This window comes from Ambystoma mexicanum, chromosome 5p, assembly GCF_040938575.1.
Source record: "Ambystoma mexicanum isolate Mex_15411 chromosome 5p, UKY_AmexF1_1, whole genome shotgun sequence".
Classification (NCBI taxonomy): domain Eukaryota; kingdom Metazoa; phylum Chordata; class Amphibia; order Caudata; family Ambystomatidae; genus Ambystoma; species Ambystoma mexicanum.
This window is the reverse complement of record NC_090930.1, coordinates 724,952,694-724,978,065: the sequence shown is the minus strand read 5'-3', so window position 1 is coordinate 724,978,065 and position 25,372 is coordinate 724,952,694.

The following is a 25,372-nucleotide window of genomic DNA, read 5'->3' as shown; positions in this document are numbered from 1 at the left end:
GTCAGGAACTGAATTCGAGAATAAGAGATGCCACGAGTGACAGAGGCAATACATTCACTCAGAATGGGACATGAATATATACGGACTAGGACAGCTCACTGGGAAACCTGATTTGTTCTATCCTATCTGTGACACCGAACCCTCACGAGGAACCAAGGGTAGATGTCTGTATAGGGGATAAAGAATATTATTTCTTAGTTGACACGGGTGCGACATGCTCGTGTATACGTGAAGGCAAGTTTTCTTTGTCCGGCGATGCCATAAATACTCAGTGCTTTACAGGAGCAACAAGCCGTGTTCCTTTTACGAAAGAACTTCCAGTTTCCATAGGATAATGTGACATGAACGTGCCACTGCTATGTTCAAGGCAGACACTGGTGAATATATTGGGACGAGACCTAATGACAAAATTAAACATGACAATCTCGTTCACAGAAAAGGACATAGTATGTTCAACTCCAGGAATGCATTATTTGAACGTGTGCAAAATAATTAGAGCATACGCAGGACAAATGGCTATGAGAGCTATTCCATTAGAACACAAAATATTCGCTTATGGAGTGCGTATATTAACGTCATGGCTACCAGGCCTTGCAGACAAAACAAAGAGAACCCCAGATGATTTTCTGTTCAGGCCAAGAATACCTATGCATGAGGAAAAGGGACGAGTGTTTCCCTTGACAATACAAGCAGCCATAGTGCGAGGAGAGATGGATTTGCTTAATGGTTGTAATGATGGAGGCAGACAATGGTGCGCAGTAATCGCCATTGGGGAAGGTTACAGATTGACTGACGTCACCGATGACTATCTATTTGAAGAGCAAATAGGTGAAGATGAGATGAAATTTGAGGTTAATCTCATTTATTAGGTGCAAATGATCAAAAGAGAGGTGCCTCAGAGAATGATGCTGGCACAAAAACGTCCTGAATATTTTGATGACGACATGGCAAAGGTGCCTGTCTCAGTATGGACTACAGGCCCTTATGACGTAGGATTACTGAAAGTCAGAGAAGTGAAGATTAAATTAAAACCAGGAGCAATATTACCAAAAGCACAACAGTATCCCATGTCTAGGGAAGCAGATGAAGGGATTTTTAAGACAATTTCTGCCATGATGGAGCAGGGCATCTTAGTGACGTCAGAGTCGTCATGCAATACTTCGGTTAATCCGATTAAAAAATCAAAGGGAGGGTCTTGGCGTTTAATCCAAGATTTATGACCAATAAACCAGATAGTCAAGGCTGAGTTCCCTCTAGTCCCAAACCCGTCCACGATTCTATGTAATATACCTGTTGAAGCGAGGTATTTCACGGTGATTGACTTGAAAAATCCATTTTTCTCAATCCCATTGCACAAAGACTCACAAGATTTGACATTGTTTATGTTCAGACAAGTTCGTCTGAAAAGCACAAGGCTGCCTCAATGGTACTGTGAGTCTCCTTCAATTTTCAACAGTTCTGCAGATGGACTTAAGCAATATTGCATGAGAGAGTGTTGTCTTGCAATACATGGATGACATTCTAATTTGCAGTACAACAGAAGAAAGGTGCAGACACGATTCTATTCAGCTATTAACTATACTGGCTGAGAAAGGATATAAAGTTCACAAAGAGAAGTTACAGTATTGTCAACAAGAAGGGCTGTACATAGGCCAGCTGATCTCACATGAGAGGAAAAAGGTTACCCCTGAAAGAGCTGAAGCCATTTCAAAGACAGCCAAGCCACACACGATAAAACAAGTGCAGAGTTTTCTAGGATTATGTAATTATGTCAGGGCATGGGTCTTTGACTACAGCTCCTATACCAGGCTCTTGTTACAAGCCTTAAAGAAAGCACAGGCAACGAAAGAAAAATTTGTATGGACGCAAACCATGGAAGAAGGGCTTGTTGAACTAAAAAAGGCCATTTGCACGGCACCAGTTTTAGGGATTCCCAATTATGCAGAGGAATTCTACCTGTTTTCACACATGAATGGCAGTGTTATGACAGCAGTACTCACACAGAAAACCCAGCTGGAGTACAAGCCCCTGGCATACTACAGTGGGAATCTAGACCCAGTGATAAGGGGTCACTTACTGTGTGAACAAAGTTTGGCTGCCACAGCGTTCGCCATGGAAAAGGCTACAACCATTGTGATGGGATGCTCTATGACGTTATTCGTCGAGCACGCATTATTTGCCCTTTTAGAGAAACCAAAAGGCACATTGACATCTCAAAGAGCTTCTGCTTATGAAGTGGTCATATCAAATCCAACGATTAAAATAGTTTGATGCAAAATAGTGAACCCAGCTATGTTTATAGCAGAGCTAGTCACTGAAGGAGAGCCAATACATGATTGTGCGAACTATGAAGAATTTTATGATGAGATTCCCAGAGTGAGAGAAAATGCATTAGCTGAAGGTGAAATCGTCTTCGTTGATGGTTATTTGAGGATCGATCAAAATGATGGACAGAGATATACAGGCGCCGCTATGATGAAACACATGGCAAATGTAGAATTTTGAGTACTCATTAGTGCACGATTACCCTCACATTATTCAGCACAAGCTGCAGAATTATTGGCATTGATACTTGTACTCGAGAATCAGGCAGACCAGGAAGTGACAGTGTACAGTGACTCAGCCTATGTGACGTCAACAGTACACGCAGGCCTAGCGCGCTGGAAAAGGAGCGGACGGCACGCCAGTGCAGCACGCAGCCTTATTGAACAGGCTCATTAAGGCACTACAACTCCCAGTGGGCATGGCAGTCGTGAAATGTGTTGCCCACATGAAAGGGACAGATTTGATCTCACGTGGGAATCAAGCAGCAGACACTGAAGCCAAGCGTGTGGCAACCATAGATGAAATAATAATGAATGTGGAAATAACTGATGTGCATGAGAGAATGATTGTTGCACGAAGCGAGCCGGAAGGCTATAGCAATATGGCAAAAACTCAGTTAATGGAGGTCCAAGGAGAAGCACCACAGGAAGAGAAGAACCTATGGAAGCGACGAGGGTGTTCTTTAAACCCCTCTGAGAGCTTGTGGCGACAAGACAGCACTGGTAAACCAGTGATGCCTATAGCCTTATTGAAAATAGCACTGGAACAGTTACATTATCCAGCGCACATGACAAAAGAGAATCTAGCAGCAACCATTGCCGAAAACTGGTTCATACCAAACTTGGCAGAACACGGTGCATTTTTTATGGTAAACTGTATGATCTGTCAGCAGTTCATGGCTGGGCATATGCTACGTGTGATTAGAAGAGTTATCCCAAGGCCTAATGGGCCTTTTCAGCACTTGCTTATCGATTATGTCGATATGATTCAAGTATGTAATGGGTACAGGTATCTAATTGTTGTGGTGTGTCCATTCTCTAGATGGATAGAAGCAGGTCCATGTACACACCCAGACTCTACCCGTACGGCCAAATTCCTGGTGATGGAAGTGTTTCCCAGATGGGGAGTGTGTGAAGTCATGAGGTCAGACAATGGTCCTCATTTTGTTAATACAGTATTTGAACAGATTAGCTTGTTGCTTGGTATAAAGCACAAGCTTTCTTCGGCGTATCATCCTCAAGGAAATGGCATATGCGAGAAGCTCAATGGCTTATTAAAGGAAAGGATAGCCAAGTTGAAGCTTACTCTGAAGAAGGGATGGCTGCACTGTCTTCCACTGGCACTGTATGCACTCAGAAACCAGACTGGTTCTGACCATCATCTCACACAGCATGAAATTGTGATGGGCAGGAGGATGCACACGCCATTAACAGCTCGAAATAGAGCTAGATGTGATGCTCAGCAAACAGGAGAAGGGTTTGGATCAGAAATGCTAAATTACTTGAATTGCATGACATCTTGTCTTACTGTAATTTCAGGACAGCTGCAGCGACGACAAGAAGGGTGTAGGGCAGTACAGAACACAGAAGGAGATAGTGCAACTGACCAAGTTCCAGAATTACGTGTTCCTCCAATATTCCCTGGGGACACGGTCCTGGTGAGAAATCACATGAGATAGAAGTGGGACGAGCCAAGGTTCAACGGCCCCTTTAGAGTGGAGGATGTCACACCCTCTGCAGTGAAGCTAAAAGGAAGAAGAGCTTGGATCTTTCTGGTTGACATCAAGCCATACATCGGAGAAGACCTTCTGCCTGCACCCCAATGCAAAGAGACTACAGACAACGAGGAAGAACCACAGCACGTGCAGACGAGATCCATGACGAGGAAGAAGGACGCATGACCAGCAAAGCAAGGACAAAGAACTTTTGTGCAAAGTTGTGGCTTAGGCTTTGGACACTTCCTTTGAGCAAAATAAGGGAAAAAGGACATAAAAACACGGACACTCTGTGCATCCTACTTGCAGGGTGAAGAAGAAGGATTGCCCGTATAAGCCACAAAATAGCTTGTTGACTTTGAACTTTGGACTGAGGCACAATGAAGCCTTGATAAGAAAAGAGATGACAAATTTTGATCGAGGATACATCAATTGGAAGAGAATAAAGTATCCTGATTCTTTTCGACACAGAATCTCTGTTTGGACTTACTTATGGTGTCACGCAATAGTGACCTCACCAAGGATATTCTGATCTATTTTGAGTTAGTATTGAGGTCATACCCATCATTGGTGGGAAGGCTCACGAACATAACAGAGGTTTTTCAAGATCCTGAAAATGAAAAGGCAATAAAGAGGCTGCTCACAGTGATTACAGAGCAGTTTCTTTTGCTCCTGGACTACAGCGAGGAGAAGACAAATGTCTCTGTCACCAGAAAATAGAAGACTAGCCAGTAACATACTATGTAGTAGTATCGGCCATCTTGGGTGAGGACTAGAGCGGAACACACTAGAACACTAGTGTCTCCAATAGTCCCATAGTCTCCAGGGCCGATTCCTTACAGTATACCCCCTTCTCCCCAAAGGACCTCCTGGTTTACCAGGGTGGAATCGTTGAAAACTTCTCAACAACTTGGGGGCATGTATTTGGCTCCTAGGTTCCCAAGTCCTTTCCTCGGCCGGGTATCCCTTCCAATGGACCAAGTACTGTACCCTGCCCTTACAATACCTGGAATCCACTAGATAGGCCACCTCATACTCATCAGGAATCGTAGTTACTGGAGTCTCCCCTCTATGGAAAGGTCGGTGAAAGGGGTCATCCTTGTACTCCTTCAGTAGGGAGATATGGAATACCGGATGTACTCTCTTGAGGTATTCAGGTAGCTGAAGTTTATAGGCTACTGGGATGATCTGTTTTATTATTGGAAACTGTCCCAGATATCGAGCAGAGAACTTCCCAGTATGCACCCATCTTGGTAGGAATCTCGCAGACAGCCAGACCAACTGCCCGGTCTTCCACTCTGGGTTGGAGCGTCTGCTCTTATCAGCCCATCTCTTTTGAGACAGTTGACTAGCCAAATGAGCTTTTTTCACCATCTCCTGTACCTCATGTAGATCCTTCAAAGCCCCATCTAGTGCCAGAACCTTGGTAGATGGTGAACTCGACCCAGGTAAATGGAGGGGGTGGTAGCCATAGGTACAATAAAAAGGGCTCATTTGGATTGAAGTATGAACCGAGTTATTATAAGCAAACTCAGCTTGCGGAAGATATTGAAACCACTCTTCTTGCTAGGGACTACAAAAACACCTCAGATACTGCTCAAGACTGGCATTTAGTCTCTCTGTTTGTCCATTGCTTTGAGGGTGATAACCAGACGAAAGAGCTCTGTGAATCCCTAAGATCTAACAGAGCGTGGCCCAGAATTTGGAGGTATATTGAGGACCACGATCGGAGACAATGGTCTTAGGAAGACCATGGAGATGAACAATGTCTCTGAGAAAGACTGCTGCGGTCTCTGCTGCCAAAGGGATTATTTTAAAGCAGAGAAATGGGCCAGTTTACTGAAAGAGTCTATGGTAACCATGATTACCGTCATCCCGGAGGATCTGGGAAGATCAACATTAAAGTCAGTGGAGATATGTTGCCATGGGCGTTTGGGTAGCAACGGCTGTTGTAGTAAGCCAAAGGGCTTACCTGTCTGGTATTTGTTAGCAGCACAGACAGTATGTGTCCTTGCGAAGAGTAAGCCACCAGAATCCTCTACGAAGTGATTTGTAGGTCTTCCTAATACCCGGATGACCAGATAAAGGGTTATCATGGCACCAGGAAAGAACTTAGTTTTGTAGCTTCTTAGTAGGAATGTAAAGCACACTACCCTGGTAATAAAGTCCATCATTACCTTGAATAACAGTAGTAGGTTGATCTGTACTTGATTGACAATGCGGAATCAAGTCTTGCAGAAATATGGAGGTATTGGCTAGGATCTTCAGATCGGGAAAGACCCGTTCATGACTCTGGAGAAACCCTGAATCCTCCCCATGACTGCGTGACAAAGCATCCGCCTTCTTGTTTTCAGTACCTGGTATGTAGGTAATTACAAAGTCGAACTGTAGAAAGAAGTAGGCCCTGTCTGGCATGGTGAGCGTTGGTACACTCCATCTGCTGTAGAACACGAAGATTTTGGTGATCCGTGCGGACTGTGAAACTGTGTGCTGCCCCTTGAAGTAGATGACGCCATTCTTGGCACGCCAATTTGATGGCTAAGAGTTCCCTTTCGAGTACAGAATAGTTTCTTTCACTGTTCGTCAGTGTCTTGGAGTAATATGCCACAGGGTGTTCCAGTCCATCATCCGCCGTCTGAAGTAGGATGGCACCCACCACTCCAATTGAGGCATCAGTCTCCAAAACTAACGGGTTGGTGTGATCCAGTTGAATAAGAACGGGTGCTGATATGAACTTCTCCTTTAGCAAATGAAAGGCTTCTCGAGGCTCATTCTCAAAGATGAATTTGACTCCTTTTTAAAGAAGGGAAGTGAGGGGTATCACTGTATCAGAAAAATTTGGAATGAACCGTCTATAAAAGTTCGCTAGGCCCAGGAATCTGTGTACCTCCTTGATGTTAGTGGGTTCTTTCCATTCCCGGATGGCCTTGGTCTTATTTGGATCCATCTTGACACCCTCCTTAGACAGAATGAATCCCAGGTATGATATTGAAGTAACTTCAAACTGGCACTTCTCAGGTTTTACCAGCAATTGGTTGGATAGTAAACGCTGTAGTACCTGCTTGACCAGTATACGGTGGTCCTGTAGAGATTGAGAGAATATTAAAATGTCGTCTAGGTATACTACTACCGACAAAAACAACATATCAGCAAAGGGCTTATACATGAATCTCTGGAAAACTGCGGAAGCATTGACCAGGCCAAACGGCATCACTCTGTATTCATAGAGACCGAATGGAGTACGGAAAGCTATCTTCCATTATTCTCCCTCTTTTATTCTTAGGAGGTGGTAGGCTCCACGTAGGTCAAGTTTGGTGAAATAATTTGCTCCATGTACTGCCTCTAGAATGTCTCGAATTAAGGGCATGGGGTAACGATCCCGGATAGTTATTTTGTTTAGACCCCTATAGTCTATGCATGGGCGGAGTTCAGAGGAGTCTCTCTTTGGAATGAAGAACAAAGATGCGCCACAAGCCGATTTGGACTCCTGGATGAGGCCGTTCTGAATATTTGCGTCTAAGTAGTCCCGAAGAGCATGTCTTGCGGTGAGAGACAGAGGGTACATGCGTCCGAAGGGCACTACAGCATCTGATGTCAGGTCAATGGAGCAATCCTCGGCCCTGTGAGGGGGTAGACGTCGAGGCAGAGTATCCAGAAATACCTCAGCATATTCCTGATATTGAAGAGGAACAGATGATATGGTCCTAATCCCTTCCTTATGCCTTTCTGGTTTGGGAAGTTCCATACAGTTCGAACCACAAAACTGTGAATTAAAGCTCACCTTGTTGTGAGTCCAGTTGATGAGAGGGTTATGTCTTCTTAACCAGGGAATGCCAATTACCAAAGGAAAATGAGCGGCTCTGATGAGATCAAAAACTATGTTTTCTTGATGACCCCCCAGTCCCATCCGCAAGGGAATGGTTTCCTTGGTTATCGGACCCGAAGACAATGGTGTTCCATCAACTCCTTCCACAGGAATAGGCCTTCTCTTAGATTTAGCGACGATCCCATGTTCCTTGGCCCAATTTAAGTCGATGAAATTACCTGCAGCGCCGCAGTCAAGCATAGCTAACACCTCAGTTGGTTCGAGTCCGATAGCCATAGCGAGACTCGGAACACCATCAAGCTGTTGTCCTCTGAATCTTCTATTGGCCGTGGGTTGTTGCAAGGGTAGCAGGTAGTTCCCCCGATACTTCCCTTGCAGTAGACCGGGGGTTGGCGTTTTCCTTCCTCCTAGGGGGAACTTCAGGACAATTTCTAAGTAAATGTTTTGAAGACCCACAGTACATACACAATCCTGCTTCACGGCGACGTCTTCGCTCTTCCGGGGTTAAGGCTCCTCGCATTGCGCCGATCAGCATAGGCTCCTCTGAGGAATAAGAAGACCTGGAAGTCGGAGATTGGGAAGGTGAGCTGCCTGTAGGAGGAGGGCCGCGCACTCTTCTTCTTTCTTGTCGACGTTCCTGCAATCGGAACTCGATTTGTAAGGACAATGTCATCAAATCTTGAAACGATGTAGGTCGAGCTACTCTCGCAAGCTCATCCTTTATGTCGTCATGCAGTCCCCGTCTGAAGATAGTTTGTTTGGCGGAATCAGGCCAGTCTGCCTTAGCTGCCAGTCGCAAAAAGCGAGCAACATAGGTCTGAACATCCGTAGTTCCCTGTTGTACGTCAAGGATGGCTTCAAGTGAGGTGTACAAAATTTCAGGTTGGTCGAATCTTTCAGTAAAGATATCCATAAACTGGTTATAATCGTTCAAGGCAGGATCATCTCTTGTGACCAGCGGTGTGGCCCAGAATAGAGCATTACCGCTAAGGTTTGCAATAATCAAGCCAACTCTGGCTCGAGATGTCTCAAATGCATGAGGTCGGAAAGCAAAGTAAACCTTACATGCGTTTAGGAAGTCCTTGAGTCCTCCTGGATACCCGTCATATTTGCCAAAGGAGAGAGACATCAGAGGTAAGTCCCCGTGATCGTCTCTATGTAAAACCACCTGTTGCCGTAGAGCCACGTTCTCGGTTCTCAAAGCTTGCACTTCTATAGTAAGGTACTGCATCGCGACCGCCAACTCTTGGTATTGTTCCAAGGACGCCATGGATCCTGTTTGGCGTTGTATGCTGTCAGGCCTCGGCTCCACCTCCCCTAACTCCTCACCTGAGTCTTCGGAAATAGTGTCCTTGGAGGCCTTCTTCACCTTAAGGCGACTCGTCTTGTCCTTCGGAATCTTTTCCTTACTCTTCCGTTCGTGTAAGTAAGGTTTGGCCCCTCCAGAGGCCACCTTGACAGAAATAAGAATGTATCCTTGGGGACCCCCAGGGGGCCAGCCTCCAATATCAGGGAAAAAGCCGGAAGGCACAAAAAACCCTGTAGAGTTCGTATGCTGGGAGGTATTTCGGTCCAGAGAGAGTAGTTTCCAATAATAGCTTCTGGACGGTATATGGCTGGATACACAGGATTCTGGGAGATGTAGTCCAGAAAATAGCAGGTAAGGTAGAATAAACTACCGGGCTGAAACTCCTTAGAGTACCACCTTGAAGTAGCAGGTCTCCGGAATAGGAAGAGGTAGAAAGTAAAGCTTGCAGAGGAACAGCCTGAAGCCAGGACGGAATAAAGGACAGAATGCCGTAAGAAAATAAACATCGGCAACTGCAAACGAAAAAGGGCAGAGTCAGCACAAGACGCTGAATAGAGTGAGAGGCGAGAGCGCGGAGTCAGCTACAGAAACGTGGGTAAGAATAGCAGAATGTTGCGGTAATAATCCGTGAGGAGGAATAAAAGTAAAGTACAGAGCTAAGGTAGAAAAGGAGGTGAGGTAGAACCAAGAGCAAGCTCCTAATAGGAATGGAGCTTCCAAGGGAAGGCACTGGAGTAGAATAGAAGCGAAGGCTCTCAAGGAGGAAACTGTGCACAACACACAGCAGCCCGATCTGAAAGAAAACAGATACAACGCACCGGCAAGAGGGGAGGAGCAGACCTATGTAGTAGCGTTGGCCATCTTGGGTGAGGACTAGAGCGGAACACACTAGAACACTAGTGTCTCCAATAGTCCCATAGTCTCCAGGGCCGATTCCTTACACGTGGGGGCCTTTCCTTCCAGGTGATCCACCCGGCTAACACCACCCCCAGAGTCAGGATTAGGTAGCGGCTGCCTTCCCCTGGCCACCTGGGAAGAGACTTTAGGCAGGGACTCTGTGTGGATTCTGCAGGATTCATCAGATATCCTTCCCCTAAAGACCTGACCTCTTGGTCTAGGTTATTTTCCTACCTCTTAACCATCGGCCTTCCCCATATTCAGGGTCTCGCAATTCAACATTGGACCATCCAAGAACTTCTCTTCCTGCAACAAAGAATTTTGGGGAGCACAAGATGAAGAAAAGGTCTATTTGCATTCTTTTGTAATGTTTCAAGATTTGGAAAGTCTGTTCAAATAATTATTTCCTTAGGTAGACGGGGAATTATGGCAGCATTTATTCTAGTAGCTTTTCCTTGAATCCCAATAGTAACAGGGGTTCTATGATAAACTTCCTCATCCCCATGTACACATGTTACCCTGATTTAATGGATCTTTTTATGATTTGTAAGAGTAATTAAACTAGGTCATATAGCTGTTTGTTTAGTTCCCAAATTGATTAAAGCATTAAATGGGATTCCTTTGGCCATAGCATTATCATTTGTCTTAAAACTCAAATTTCCAAGAAACAAATCGATTATACTTTCCACTTCCCTTCTGTCTCCTCCTTCTTCTTCACATTCATCTCCTATCATATACCCAATCTCCATAGGCTCCTCTCTTTTATTAGAGAGACAGTGTGCTTCATTACGGGCCCGGCGCTAACCCTGCCGGTGCTACTAGCGGGTTGCCGCCGGACCCGTAAAGATTTACTGATGCCTCACTCCCGGTGCCACAGTGAGATTACAACTCCGGCGGCCCAGAAAGTCAGGCGCCGGTAAAATGTAAGTCCCCATTGCCATAGGACTCTATGGGAGTGGGGACACGGAAGCACTGGCACCATTGCTAATGGTGCCGGTGCTACCTTTACCAGTCTGCCTACCATGGCCGCTGTTCCCAGCAGGGTCAGACCTGTCGGGCACAGCGGCTCCGGCAGGCAGACCTGTAATATGCCGGTCAGGAAACAACGGTGCTTTTGAGCTTATCGGCACCCTTGTTTCAGGACAGGCAGGGTCCTAATGCAGCCCAATGTCTGGCTAAATGACCAGATTGTCCAAAGGAGAAACATAAAATGGTGGTAGATTTTTGACCTCTTGTTTCTTCAAATTTTGATTCCTGCTTTTCTTTAGAGAAAATAGTTCTATCTCTACCCATATTGTCTTTAGTTTTCAATTTGGGAGATTTCCCTACTTCTTAGTCTTAGTTACCACATGGGGAGAATGATACGTACCTTTAGGTTCTCTTTTCACTTCTTTGCCTTTTTGTAGATTTCTCACATGACGATTAGCCTCCATAAAATATTGAGCAGCCTCAACGACCAAGGCTAAACTGGGTTTGTTCATTTGTACTATAGCTCTTTGTAAATAAGGGGGTACTGAATTCATAAATTGCTCTATGGATAGAATTTCCAGAACCTATTCTAAGGGTTAGCCTCCATAAAATATTGAGCAGCCTCAACGACCAAGGCTAAACTGGGTTTGTTCATTTGTACTATAGCTCTTTGTAAATAAGGGGGTACTAAATTCATAAATTGCTCTATGGATAGAATTTCCAGAACCTATTCTAAGGGTTTATCCCAAACCATAAAGATAAAGTATTTTGAATTCTACAGATAATTCTAACAGGGGTTTCTTCAGGATTTAATTTAATACTTCTAAGTTTTTGCTTATAGAAGTTTTCAGTTTGACCCACTTATTTCAATTTCAATAGTCCCTCTTTGATTTCAGCAAAAGGTGTTCTAGCAAAAATTCTATTTAATCCTTCTTGAAATCTTGTTACTGCCTGTATTTGATGTTCCGTCAACATGGTCAATAGGGTATCTAAAGTAGCCATTGTGATATCTTTGGAATAGATTTCAGTCTCTCCCGTAAGCTCTATATCTTGCTCGTCTGGAGGGGTTTGAAATTCCTCACTTTCTCCTGATTCAGATAGGGAATTCACTTCGATTGGTTCATCTATTTCTGCCAACTCGGTTGAAACTTGGATAATTTTCAGGAGCTTGGGTTTAATATTTAAAAAGAAAAATGGGGACTTCAAGATGGCCACCGGACGGGGAACACCGTAATCAGTGTGTTCGTTCCTCCCTGTGCCGAACAATTAAGAAATTGAAATAAGAAGCCTGAGTCCCCCAATCCAGGGCTCCGTATTAGAGCTGCGTGGACCCGCTGGTGTGCAGAGAGGTAATCCTAGTGTAGAGTTTTGCCTTTCCCAGATTGCGGGCCGAGAACAAGGCCTGGTACCGTGGAGGCAGCGCAAAGGAGCTGAACGAGTCTAGCACCCTGCAGGAGAGGAGGGGAGTGCAGCCCGGGGAGGCTGGGCCAGTGAGGGACGCAGGTCCCCCTCTGAGGAGAACAACTGAAGGCACAGTACTTACATGGCGGCCACCAGAGGATGAGCGGCTGACCCTGGGTGCCTGCTGTGATACCGTAGGAGCAGCAGATCCCTGGACAGGGGGCCACCTACCCCCTCCTGGACACAGAGGTACAGACACTGTTGCAGGGGAGGCCCACCCCCTCCCCCAAAAGCTGCAGACGAGCCAGGTTCTGGAGGAGAGTGCTGAGACCCCCTGCAGGGCTCGGCTGCCCGCCTTAGAGAACGTGCTGAACTGGAGGACACTAGAACGCCTGGACACCAAAGGTGAGGAGACACCCTGAGGAAAGCAGAAGTGGGTGCTGGGCAGTGGCGGGGGTCCCAGTTAATTGGGCCTTGGAACTCAAGTGGGCCCTGCCAGACTGTAGAAGGGAGCATCCAAAGGATATAAACCCTGGAGGGGCTGGGGAGCTGTCTCCCACTAAATACTTGAACTCGGCCTTCAAGCTGGAAAGGTAGTAGGTAACTAGAGGACAGCAGCAAACAGGGCGCACACCGTTTCGGACCAGTGGGAGGCGGCTCGGAGTAAGCTGGGAGTTGCCTTCTGGAGTGCCATAAGGCAGCATTACACAGCCCATGCCGGTCCAAGGACGTTAAGGAGAGGGTGATTAGAGAGGCTCCTGCGCCAGGAATCTGCTGGCCTGGGGACCCGGTCTAACCATCTGAAGGAGAGGGGCTTTCCTGCACATTCAGGTTCCACCACCATGGCTGGAAGGAAGGTGTAAGCACAGTCGAGGGCGACCTGGTGAGGGGCCTGCGATGGTCCACTGCGGCGTGTTACTCGTTAGGATCGGTATAATTGTTGGAAGCCCAGGGTGGAAAGAGGGGCGAATGAAGAGTTCCAAACAGAGCAGTGGCACAGGACAGTGGCCCCCCCCAGATACCCCATAGTCAAGAATTAAAGCCAAAGACATGCAACCCACCACAAAACATTCAAAGAAGGGCCCGAGGGACAACTGCAGAAGCTGTGGAGGAAGGAGAGTGACGGGGGTATGACTGGGGAACAGGACACGCCGTTGGAAGCTGACCTGTGGGGTCGGACATCTCGCCCAGGGGACTAGGGAATAACAAAAGAGGACTTCCGGCAGTGCTTCCAGGAGTTTAGTGAAAATTTTACTGAAAGGCTCCAGTAACAACTGATATTATCAGAACAGTGCTTACCGAGTCCCTGCAAGAGGTGAAGAATGACGTTGCGGCTTTGGGGGGAAGGACCAATGCGGCAGAAAATCCACTCCAAGAATTGGCAGAGGACAATAGGAAAATGGATGTTCTGGCAGAGCAGCTAGTGAGTGACACAAAACTTGGAACTGCAAAGCGAAGACCTCAAGAACGGCTCATGACAGTCTAATAAAAGAATAAAAGGCCTGTTAGAAGAGATGTCGGACAAGGACCTATGAGAGACTACCCAGCGGATATTCGCAGAGCTTCTGGAAAATGATAGCTGGTCTGACATTCAGCTGGATCGAGTGCACCAAGTGGGACCACGTAGAGGAGAACCAGGAGCCAGGCAATGGGATGTGGTGGTGGCGGCAGTGCAGCAGTATGGTCAAAAGGAGAGTGTACTATTAGCTGCCAGGAGGGCTGACCCGATTTGGATTAACGGGTCTGAGATCCAATTATACCAGGACTAGGCGCAGTCAACCTTGGTCAAAAGAAGATTAATGAGCCTGGTAATTGTGCTCTGAGGAAAGCACAGGTAAAATAAAATATAAATGACCGTCCCTTTCGGTTTGATGTTCTCATGGGAAGGGATTCAAAATCGGATCACTACCTGAGAAGAAGGCATGAAGATTTTGAAAATCGAGGAAGAGGGGGCCCAACGGCAGGACCAGAGACCGGGAAAAGAACCAGCTAAGAGGTAACTATGGGAATGGACGCTGGTCCAAGAAAAGCATCAGAATAAAGGGCCCTGAGCGGCCCGAAAAAACTATCTGGCAAAGGAGGCGCAGCTGGAGGGTCAACCGGGAAGAATGTGGGAGCTCCCCTGTGATATTTAATCCAGGGGAGAGGTATTTACCCAGTGCAGAGGCTGTTAGGGGTGCTCGGGAGGGGGGATAGAGGGGTGGTCGGGAGGGAGCGAGATTGGGATTGAGCATCTTGAAGTTTCTTATGGGTTTTACAGTACTTGCATTATTTACCTCAGGTTGGATCCGAAGGCTCATTTCCCAAGTTAGGGTGGCTGGGGTAGCACTAGGATGGTTGAGCCTGCCAGGGGAGGATAGTTGGGGTGGAGGAGGAGGATGGAGGGGAAAGGGGACAGCTGATCATGAACGGGGTTCTGAGTCTGGTATGGTATAGCCATGTTGCCAATATTTAAGCTGATCACGCTTAATGTCAGGGGACTTACTCCCCTGTGAAAAGGTGGAGAGTTGAGCATTTTTTGGGAAAGGGAGAGGCCAGATTGTGTGACACTACAGGAGACCCATATCCAGAAATCTGCAGACATAAGATTAAACTCAAAGGGTATCCCCAGTTGATTCAGGCCAATGCCAAAGATAAACGAGGCAGGGTGCTTCTGGCCCTTTGCGCACAGTCAGGTATGCTTATTACAGATACTATAGGGGATCCTAAGGGCAGATACGCTATAGAAAATGTCAAAAGGGATGGTGAGTTGTATACCCTGGTGACAGTTCACAGCCCTAACATTGGTCAGGACGGATTCACAAGTTCCGCTATGGCCAAATTGGAGCAATTCACAATGGGTAGGATTGTTCTCACAGAGGATTTCAATTTAGCATGGGACCCCGACAAAGATAGGAGCGCAAGGATTTACCATAATCAGGGGGCCCTTTCCAAGAAGACGAGAGAGAACATGACACAATTAGACCTATGGGTGTCTCGTACCCTTGTAGGACAAGTGAGGGAGGTGTACTTGGAGGCGATAGCAGGGTCAGATCATGAGCCTATTAGTCTTACTATGCAGAGAAACAGGGGGGGCCCGGGGCTTTGAAAATTGAGGTTCCCAGAAACCCTCTTTAAAGATTGGGTGATATACGACGACCTGAGGGGGAATTATCAAAGAATTCTTTGCGAGTAACACTACACAGGGGACGGAGGGACATATTGTATGGGACGAGGAACATATTGTATGGGACGCATTCAAGGCTACCATGAGCAGAGAACTAATTGCTAAAAAAGCGCAGAGAGATAAACAACTGAACCAGATGCAGAGGGAGCTTGAAGACCAGCTCAAAAAGGTAATGCCCAAAATGGAGAAGGACACGAGTAATGAGGTCATGAAAGAATTTAGGCTGGTTATGGGTCAACTGTAATGCTTACATCTGGTGCCTGCAGGAGTGCCTGGTCCGGGCCGCTGGGAGCGTGTTCCTCTGGGATGGGATGATGTGGATGAGATGCAAGTCCAAGTCCACTCCCGTTCCACTGTTACGTTGTAAGGCTACTGCCCAGCGTACAGTGCAGTTGAGAGTGGTTTCTGGCTAGGTCCCCCAGTATTGTTAGGAATGATGGTGAGTGTCCTAGATGAGCCGATGGACAAACAAGTGAAGTACATTAGTGTCTGCTCTCCCACACTCCCCCCACATCCTTCTACTGCCCCAAGGTTTGCTGGCTGGGAAGGAAAGGGCATGGCTTACCTTTGTACTGCAGTTGTGCAACCATTGTATCAGGGTAGCATCCAGTCCAGTTCCGTCACTGGCGAGTGTGGCTCAGTCCTGATGCTGCGCACACAATGCTTTCTCCAGGTAAGTCTTAAATTGTGCTACAATGTCTTTTGCTGTTCTGCAGGTAAGTCTTTAGTTGAGCTGCAATGTCTTTTGCTGCGCTGCAATGGCTTTAGCTGTTCTGCAGCAGTGGCAAGTCCTTATGAATGATAATGATGCTGCGCGATGCGCGTGTTGTATATTGTTAAAGTTATTCTCTTTTTGTTGCTTTCTCCCTAGAGGCCGCAATGCTGTACCTTGATGACAGCTGTGTGAGGATTTGCGGAATAACAAACTCAGGTAAACGGTTTTAAAAGGGTCGCCAGGATGCGGGCTGCAGAGTTCCAAGAGCTTGCTGTGTTGTTCTACTTTTCTCTTCAAGAGCGAAGAAACGCTGCAATGGATTGAGGAAGCGTTCTCGGCGCAAGTTCGGGTAAGTGTGAGAGCCGGCGAGGAACGCTGCAGTGGATCGGAGGAACGTTTCGTTCTCCACTCGAATCTGGGTGAGTATGAAAGCCGGCGATGTCCAAGAAGAACAGGTAAACTACAGGAGATCCAGAATCAGGTAAGTTGAACCACCAGCGAGAAGCCACAATGCAGGAATTTTCATGCACATGGGTCAGGGAACACGGCAAGCGTTAAACCACTTGCAATCAACAGGGAGAAAAAATGCTAAGTACTGGGTGTGGCCCACGTGGGGTTTTTATAGCCCTGGGCTGCACCTTACCACTAGACCACCAAGGATACTGGAAGTATGAGCTGCTCGAGCGCCATCTTGGTTTCTGTGTCGAGTCTTGACTTGGCAGCCATCTTAGTGGAGGCTACCAGCATTTGCAAATAGGTGCCAGTGCCAGCCAGCAACCTTCACTGTCCATTGCCTACCAGTGTTGCTACACCTTCCCTGGTTGTTATGTGAGATATATGATACGATATGATATGGCATTTGTAACGCGCCTATACACAAGTGTTTCAAGGCGCGAAGAGGCAGGGGGGGGGAACAAGGGGAGACAGACAACGATCCTACTAAGCCAGGTGTCATTCAGATCGCGCAAGTGCAAAGGGTAGAGGGAAAGGGAAAAGTGCAAGGGGGAAAGGGAGAGGGGAAAGTGCAGTACAGGGTTAATAGCATACAGCAAACAGGATAAATAACAAGGGCCAGCTGATGGCAAGTGCGAAGTAAGTGCAGACAAGTGCTGGGAAGGGGGGCTGTAGGGATACAGACACAGTCCCGTAGTGCAGGGGTTGCCATGGAGGCAGTGCAGGGGAGAGTGGCTGGGCCAAGGACCGAGAACGGTAAGTGGCCCAGTTGCAGATTCAGTGCAGTTTCAGTAGTATTAGCAGGGGAGAGGGGGAGAGAAAGTGGAGGCAAAGAGGAAGGTTTTGAGGTGCTTCCGGAGCCGGAGATGGTTCTCCTCAAGCGAGAGTGCCTGGTGCTCTGCTAGGGATCAGGACAGCAACTTGAGGTACTCCAAACCAGGAAAGCTGAACAATCCCTCCTATACCTGCAGCAAAAATATTATGTTAAAGTGATTAAGGCAGAAAGACTATTGGCGAGACAAGTGAGAAAGAAAGAGGTGACAAGGACCATTCTGAAGATCAGGACAGGGCAAGGAGGGGAGTGTTCCTCAAAGGAGGGCATCATAGACACATTTATGGAATTTTATTCAGGTCTATAAACATCAGACTCACCAGAAGGGATGGCCCAGGGGGAATACCTGGTGAGATGCCCCCTGCAGAAGATCACATCAGGGAAAGGGAAGAAATGGAAGGGGATATTACCCATGAGGACGTGTGGGCCGCAATCTTATCGTTGCCAAGTGGCAAGGCCCCAGGGCCGGATGGCTACATTGGAAGCTTCTATAAAGTCTTCAAGGAGGCGCTGATTCTGGTGCTGGCACCTCTGTATGCCATCTAATTGAGAAAGCCAATCTGACCAACATTCCGGCAGCGATCTTGGCCTTGGACGCAGAGAAGGCCTTCGACCGTGTTGAGTGGTCTTTCCTTTTCCGCACCATGGAGGCCATGGGATTTGGGGCGAAGTTCTTGTGGATGGTAAGAGACAACCAGGGCCCAACCCTCTGTCTGCCCATCAATGGCCGGCTTTCCAAGGCGATACAGGTTTCTCGTGGTATGAAACAGGGATGCCCGCTTTCTCTGCTTCTTTACGTAATCCAGCTGGAAACTTTACTTAACCGAATCAGAGGTGCACCAGATGTTAAGGGGATTCGTTTTGGGGGTGAGGAACATATGGTGATAGCATTTGTGGATGATATGTTGATAGAAATCACAACCCCAGAGATAACACTGCCAGCAATTGAAAGGGAGCTAGATGAGTTTGGCTCAGTGGCAGGCCTGAAGATTAATGGCCACAAGTCGGAATTGCTCAACTTGACTGAACAGGAGGAGCGGGTTGGGGGATTGATATATCTGGGTGCTTATATCTGGGCTGTAGACAGTGTTAGATACCTGGGAGTACAATTTACGGGATCTATAAGGGCATTGTATTGGGCCAGTTATCTGCCTCTTCTCGAGAGGGTGAAGCAGCTTTTGCTTGACTGGGGGCCCATGTCGATATCGTGGCTGGGGAGAATAAACAACCTGAAGGTCCTCTCTGTGCAAGTTCTGCAAATATTTCTTAAGGCTCTCCAAAAACAAATGAGTAGATTCATATGGAACAACAAAAAGCTGTGGGTGTCCATGAAGTTACTAATGGCACCTACTCATAATGGAGGTTTGGGGGCACCAAACTTTTACCTATACTACCAGGCGGCCAAGGTCAGAGTGGTTCGGGAGTGGTTTAATGGAGACTGGGGCAAGATATGGAGGAAGATGGATAGGGTGGTGGTGGGGAAACCCCTAGAAGAACTACTCTGGTGCCCCAGGGTGGAAAGACCCAAGAATATGTATGAGTAGGATTACAGCACTGGTGGGGGAGGCATGGGATTCCCTTGCTTGACTGGTGGGTCTGAAAACCTTCCCGTCCACACTGACGCCAAATGTTTTTCAAAACTCACAATTTGCCCCAGGGTGGGAGACGGGAGCTTTTGCAAAGTGGGTGATGGTGGGGTCCGTATGCTGCGGGATATGTTAGCAGGACAGGATTTTGTTAAGACTTACCTACAGTGCAAACAATACTTCAAACTGGAAGAGGGAGAGAGGTTTCAGTACTCTCAATTTAGGTATTGGATTAAGAATCCTGAGGTTTTGCCAGCTGCAACCAGAGGTCTCACCCTGTTTGAGAAATGTTACGACTAACGCTGGGGACGCTCACATGATAGCAGAGCTTTACAAGATATTCTACACCCCTCGGGTTGCAGTGAAGTGGCCCTATATGGCACAATGGGAAGACACCCGGGAAGAGGAAATAGAGGAAGACCAATGAGATAATTTATGGGGGAATATTACCAAGTAGCCCAGGGCGGTGGAAGTTAGGTGAATGTGGATTAAGGCCATGGTGCAGTGGCACCTGACCCCTGTAAGAATAAACACATGTTACCCATCAGTCTCCAATAGATGTTGGCGAGGATGCGATGTGCCCAGAACCTGGGATCATGTATGGTGGTCATGTAGGAAGAGAAAGCCCTTTTGGGACTCTGTAAGATGCACAATATCAGGAATCTTTGGTATACAGGCCATGCTCGGAATAGGTGGCATCTTGGAGAGACTACCTACTAAAGCTCAGAAGAAGGCTTATATGATCCTTAGCATAGTGGCATTGTTACTTGTGGCTCAGAAATGGAAAGATAAGGTCATAGCCACAGAAAAGGACTGGATAACCAAGATTTGGAACTCTGTCGCCCTGGAGTGAGTCACATGCTCTGTACAGGGGGATCTGCAAACATTTGGTGCAGACTGGGACTTTGTCCTTTCTTCGCAGTGACTTTTTCAGGTTTGACAGTGGTTTTGGTGAAAAAAAGGTTTTCGTTGATCCAGCGGGAAAGCAGTTTTAGTCAAGATTTGTTGTTTAATTTTAGAAATGGTGTTCAGTGGTTTAACATGTAGAACAAACTCATCTGCATCCATGGGTTGGAGTATAAGTTTCATGAGAAAACACCAAAACATTTAGTGGGTTCCTCAAAACATTTAGTGGGTTCCTAGTTTGTATCAACTGATTCTGGTTCCACCTCTGACACCATATATGAGGGTCAGAAATGTGAAGCAGACAACTTGGGAAAGGTTTTTTTACAGGTTGCCATTTTATTAACTTGTAAGGGTTTGACAAACGCCTCACTATCCCTAACCAAAATAGAATTTCCCTGCCTATCAAAATAAACTAAAGGAAAACACTCTAATAAAAAGGAATCTGTCTCTTACACTTGTACATACATCAAACTCAAAAATGGCAATGTATGGCAATTCAAATGTAGTAGAAAAAACAGTTGTATTCAACATAAATATAATACCTGTATATCCTTGTTGTCATGACTTCAGTCGGGCGGCGTTTCTTTTCCTCATGGAGACGCCATTAACAGTTCCACCACGTCTGACGGCCGTCTGGGAGCACCGCTCTAGTGTTTTTCCAAGATGGCCGCCGGCGTTTACTACTGCCGGCTCATTCTGGCGTTCCTCGCGTTGCACCTTCACTGTTACTCTGCGTCTTGAAGGTAACGCTAGTGAACCTTTTCCTCTGTGTGTTTTTTCTCCTGTGTTCCTTCCCTGTTTCCCGTCTCCCTTTGGCCTCCCGTTTGGAATCCCGTTGCTGTCTCGATCCGTACGGCTGTACTGGTCTCTCTCTCTCTCCGTTCCATTGCCCTTCTGACTTTCAGTCTGTTTTTCCCTCGCTCTTGCTGCCCTCCTGGCTTCTATTGGTGCACTTATCACAATTGATATTTTGGCGTCTCGTCTGCCTTCTGGTGATACTCCATTTGACCATCCCATCAAGCCATCCTCCGCGGAAAGAATATTCTCCTGGACTACGCTTTCTACTCTATCCTTCACCAGAACATCTCCTGCAGGGTTTTTTCTGCCCCTTTGGGCTTTTTCCCTGCTCAGGGGCTGGCTCCCAGGAGTTCCCGCTGTTCGTGTTATCTAGTTTCCCGACAGTGTGGCATCCCAGGGAGCTCGCCCCTACTTACGTCAAAAGAAAGAAGTAAAGAGGATTGATAAAGTACAGACCCGAAGACGTTCTGGGAAGAGACCGGAACTACAAGAGAGGTCCACAGACGATTCAGGTGAGGAGGAAGGAGGGGATCGTTCGTCCAACCTAGATAAACTTGACACTTGTAGCCTGGGTCGGATCCCCATCACCATATTCAAAGTAGGATTTTCAGTGACGGGTACAAATAAGAAAGTTCAGTTTTGTAGCAAAGTTCTGATCATAAAGTGCTTGCTAAAACCAAAAGTTCAATCAGACAAGTCTTTACCTCTCCACTTATACAAAAGTGTTCAACAAAAGGTTTTCATAATGGAACTAAAATATTTTCACCAGCTTTCTGATGTCAACAACTATGTTTTGTCAGGATGATTCTACCACAATTTCTAAAAACACTTTAGTGGTCTTGCTACTTCTTCTTCTTTACATCCTTTAACCACAATGCAGTACTTCAATAATTTCTTCCTGGTCCACTAACCGATCAGGCCTACCACTAAAAGGTCCCTATGCTGGCAGGAAACAGGCTCCTAACACTAGTGCTAACACTAGTGCAAGTACTCTCTGGTGAGGTTTACTTACAACCTTTTGGGAAAGTCTTTGACTTTCAACAACATCAGCATTCACTACTTCTTCTACGAAGAGATGATACACATTGGTGCTGTTAGTTACACTGTTGTAATTGCCACATGCAATGCAGGTTATGCTCCGCTCCCCCAGATACTTTCTACCAGGATGGCTTCTATCCTGCCACTCTTGTTCTCTCACTTTTTCATCAAAAAATGCTGACAATGTTTCTTTATTATACTTGCCCTTCTTTTGCTTGGGCAATACTTCTTTTTTTTTTGTTTTTTGTTTTTGAAAACTCTTTTTATTGATTTTCACAACATAACAAACATTCCCCTCCCCCCCCCCACCCCTATCCCACCCTTCCAGCAACGAGCTGATCCCCCTTCACCCATCAACCATTCTAATAAGATTCTACAGTCATTGCAAATCCAGCAGCCTCAGTCGCTGTGGGCACCACATCACCTTAAAATCGTCTTTAAGAACCTTCAGTAATTGCCCCCAGTCTGCTGCGAAGCTCTGGGCCTTGTTATCCATGGCGTAAGTCGCCCATTCCAGGGCCACTATCTCCCATAGCTTTCGGAACCAGTTTTGAATTATAGGTACCTCTGGGCCTTTCCATCTCTGGGCTATTAACTGCATAGCGGCAAGAGTCGTAATAACTATAGCTTTTTCCCTTCCTCTGGGTTCACCTGCCCCAGATTCCTCCCGGACGCCCAAGAGAGTTTGCGCTGGAGTCCTCCCAGCCCGAAGGCCAGCCCCTGTGCCTCCCGCATCTCCCCCCAGAATGATGCAAGCTTTGGGCAATCCCACCAGATATGCTCCGCGGAGCCTGTCATCCCACACCCCCTCCAGCAAATCCCAGACACGTTAGGGTAATACCTATTGAGCCGGACAGGGGTATAATGCCACCTAAACATAATCTTATACCATGCCTCTTGTAGATGGGGTGCCTTGACCAGTTTAGGAATTTTCCTCCACAATTTTCCCCAATCCGTCCTACTGACCCCACGACCCAAGAACCGCTCCCATTCCCGCATGTATGCCCATTGGACCCCCGGGTTAGAGCCAGTCAGAATCTTATAGATGTTGGAGATGAGGCCTCTCACCCCGTCATTCGTGAGCAGGAATTTTTCAAAGGGTGTTGGGACCCTTGTGGCAGCCTTCTTGACCCCTGGATGGAGAACCCAATGGCGAATCTGGGCATACCTCAACCTCTCTTTTTCTTGCACTGCAAAATGCCTCTTACAATCATTAAACGATAACAATTCCCCTCCCGAAAACATATCGCATAGTTTCCGACAGCCACCCTCCTGCTAATTTGTGAAGGCTCCACTCTCCACGCCCGGGGAAAAGTCCCTGTTGCCAAAGATGGGGGTGAAGGGAGACGGGAATGTGGTGATCCCTTCAGAACCCACCGGTCTGTCCCAAACGTCGGCCATCAGTTTGGTGATGGAACTCTCGTAGAGGTGTCCAGGGCTGTGTTGTTTCGGGAGCCACAGTACTTCTGCTAGGTTTCAGTGCGCCACGGCCCTATCCATCCGTACCCACAATTTGTCCCGCGATCCTTCCTCCCCCTTCAACCATTCCCTAAGAATTCGCAGCTGAGTTGCCTCGTAATATCGTCGAAAATTTCGGCAATGCAAGCCCTCCCTCGCTCTTCGGTGCCATCTGGCTCCCACCCTAGGCCTTTTCCCTTCCCAAATGAATCCCTTGGTTAGGGTTTCCAGCTCCTTGAAGAAGCTCGCCGGCACTGGCTGAGGAACCGCCTGGAATAGATACAAGAGCCGTGGAAGTGTAACCATTTTAACCGCGGCTATCCGCCCCAACCATGACACCCTCAGCTCTCTCCGCCTCAAGAAATCCCTCTTAATTGCTTTAAGAAGCGTGGGGTAATTTGCTGGAAACCATCCTGCCAGAGTTGCCGTAATTCTCACCCCTAGGTAAGGAATCCCTCCCGAGCTCCACAGAAAGCCAGTCGCCGCCCGCAGATTCTCCGCTGGACCAAGCATTAAATTCAGAACCTCAGATTTGTTGGCATTGATTTTCAGCCCTGAAGCCGCCCCAAAAGCCTGCAAGAGGGCCACACTAGCTTGCAATGATTTCCGTGGGGTTGTGAGCATGAGCAGCATATAATCAGCGAAGGCTGCTACCTTATGCTGCTCACCTCCGAATGGGACACCCTGAATTCCCCCTGCCTCCCGGAAGGCCTGAAGTAGCGGTTCCAAATAAATCGCATACAGTATTGGGGAAAGGGGACAGCCCTGCTTTGTCCCCCTCTGGAAGGATATCTTCCTAGAGGCCGATTCCGTTCACCATCACTCTAATGGAGGGCGCCTGATAGTTGGCCTTGACCATCGCCAGAAAGTCCCCCCCAAAACCCATCTTTTCCATTACCCGAAAGAGGAAGGGCCACTCCACGCGGTCAAAAGCCTTTTCCGCGTCCAACACCACCAGGACTGCGGGAGTGTGCGTTTTCTGGACCTTTTGGACTATATGGGCCACTCGGCGGATATTGTCCGCGGTTTGTCTGTGTTAGGGAGAATTCTCTGTTTAGGCTGAATTTCCTAACCTAGTGAGTCCCCCAGCAGCTTGGCTGGATTTCTGGAGTTTGTTTTTTTCCATCCTGCCAAGAGTGAGACTCTTTTTCTTCCACTCTTGGACATGAATGTGTGTAATTCCTTTGAATGTCAATGTGTTCTATGGGCTATGGGGTCTTTTACCCCATAGGGTCTCATATGTTTTTCTATGTGTGTTACACCGCACCCTCCGTGCCGTAGCACTGGGGCGTCCTAGCAGACCTCCATCATAGACTCCATACCCGGGGACTGACTACTGTCTCCCCGGGCATGTAAAGTCACCATTGGCTTTACTAGACCTAAATTTACTAACAGAACTAGTACACACCATCCTATTGTGGACGTACTAGTAGGGGTAATTCGATTACTCCTGGGTCTGTTATTCGAGGGGGCACTGTCCCGTCCCCCCTCGTCGAGTTTTGGCTGGTGGCAGTGGAAACTACTTGTTATATTCGACCCCGAATATAACACTATGGGATTCTTCCTATTGTTGGAGGTTAATACTTTTTCTCGTAAATCTCTAACATACCACCGGTTTATTTATCTTAAATAAATCTATCGGTTGGTATTTTCTGCCAGAACTCGGTTTGTAAAATGGCATCTGTGTTCATCTCTGTGACTCCTAAACCAAAGGTTGAGCCCTTTGTTCCACTTTTGGCGGGCCTCTACACAGAGGCCCTCCAAAGTGGTGCCATTCTGTCTGGGTACCACAGGGGGTGTTGGAGGGGGTTCAGGCACCCTGGACTGAGTTGCCTTGCCAACTCAAGTCGCACTCTGGTGTGATTGGCCCAAGTGGTGAGCCACCCCGCTCACCACTTAGCGTGTTTTGAGTGACAGCTATGCTGAATGAATGGGGGTTTTCTGCATAAAAGCAGGGCTTTTGGGACTGGATCCTCAGA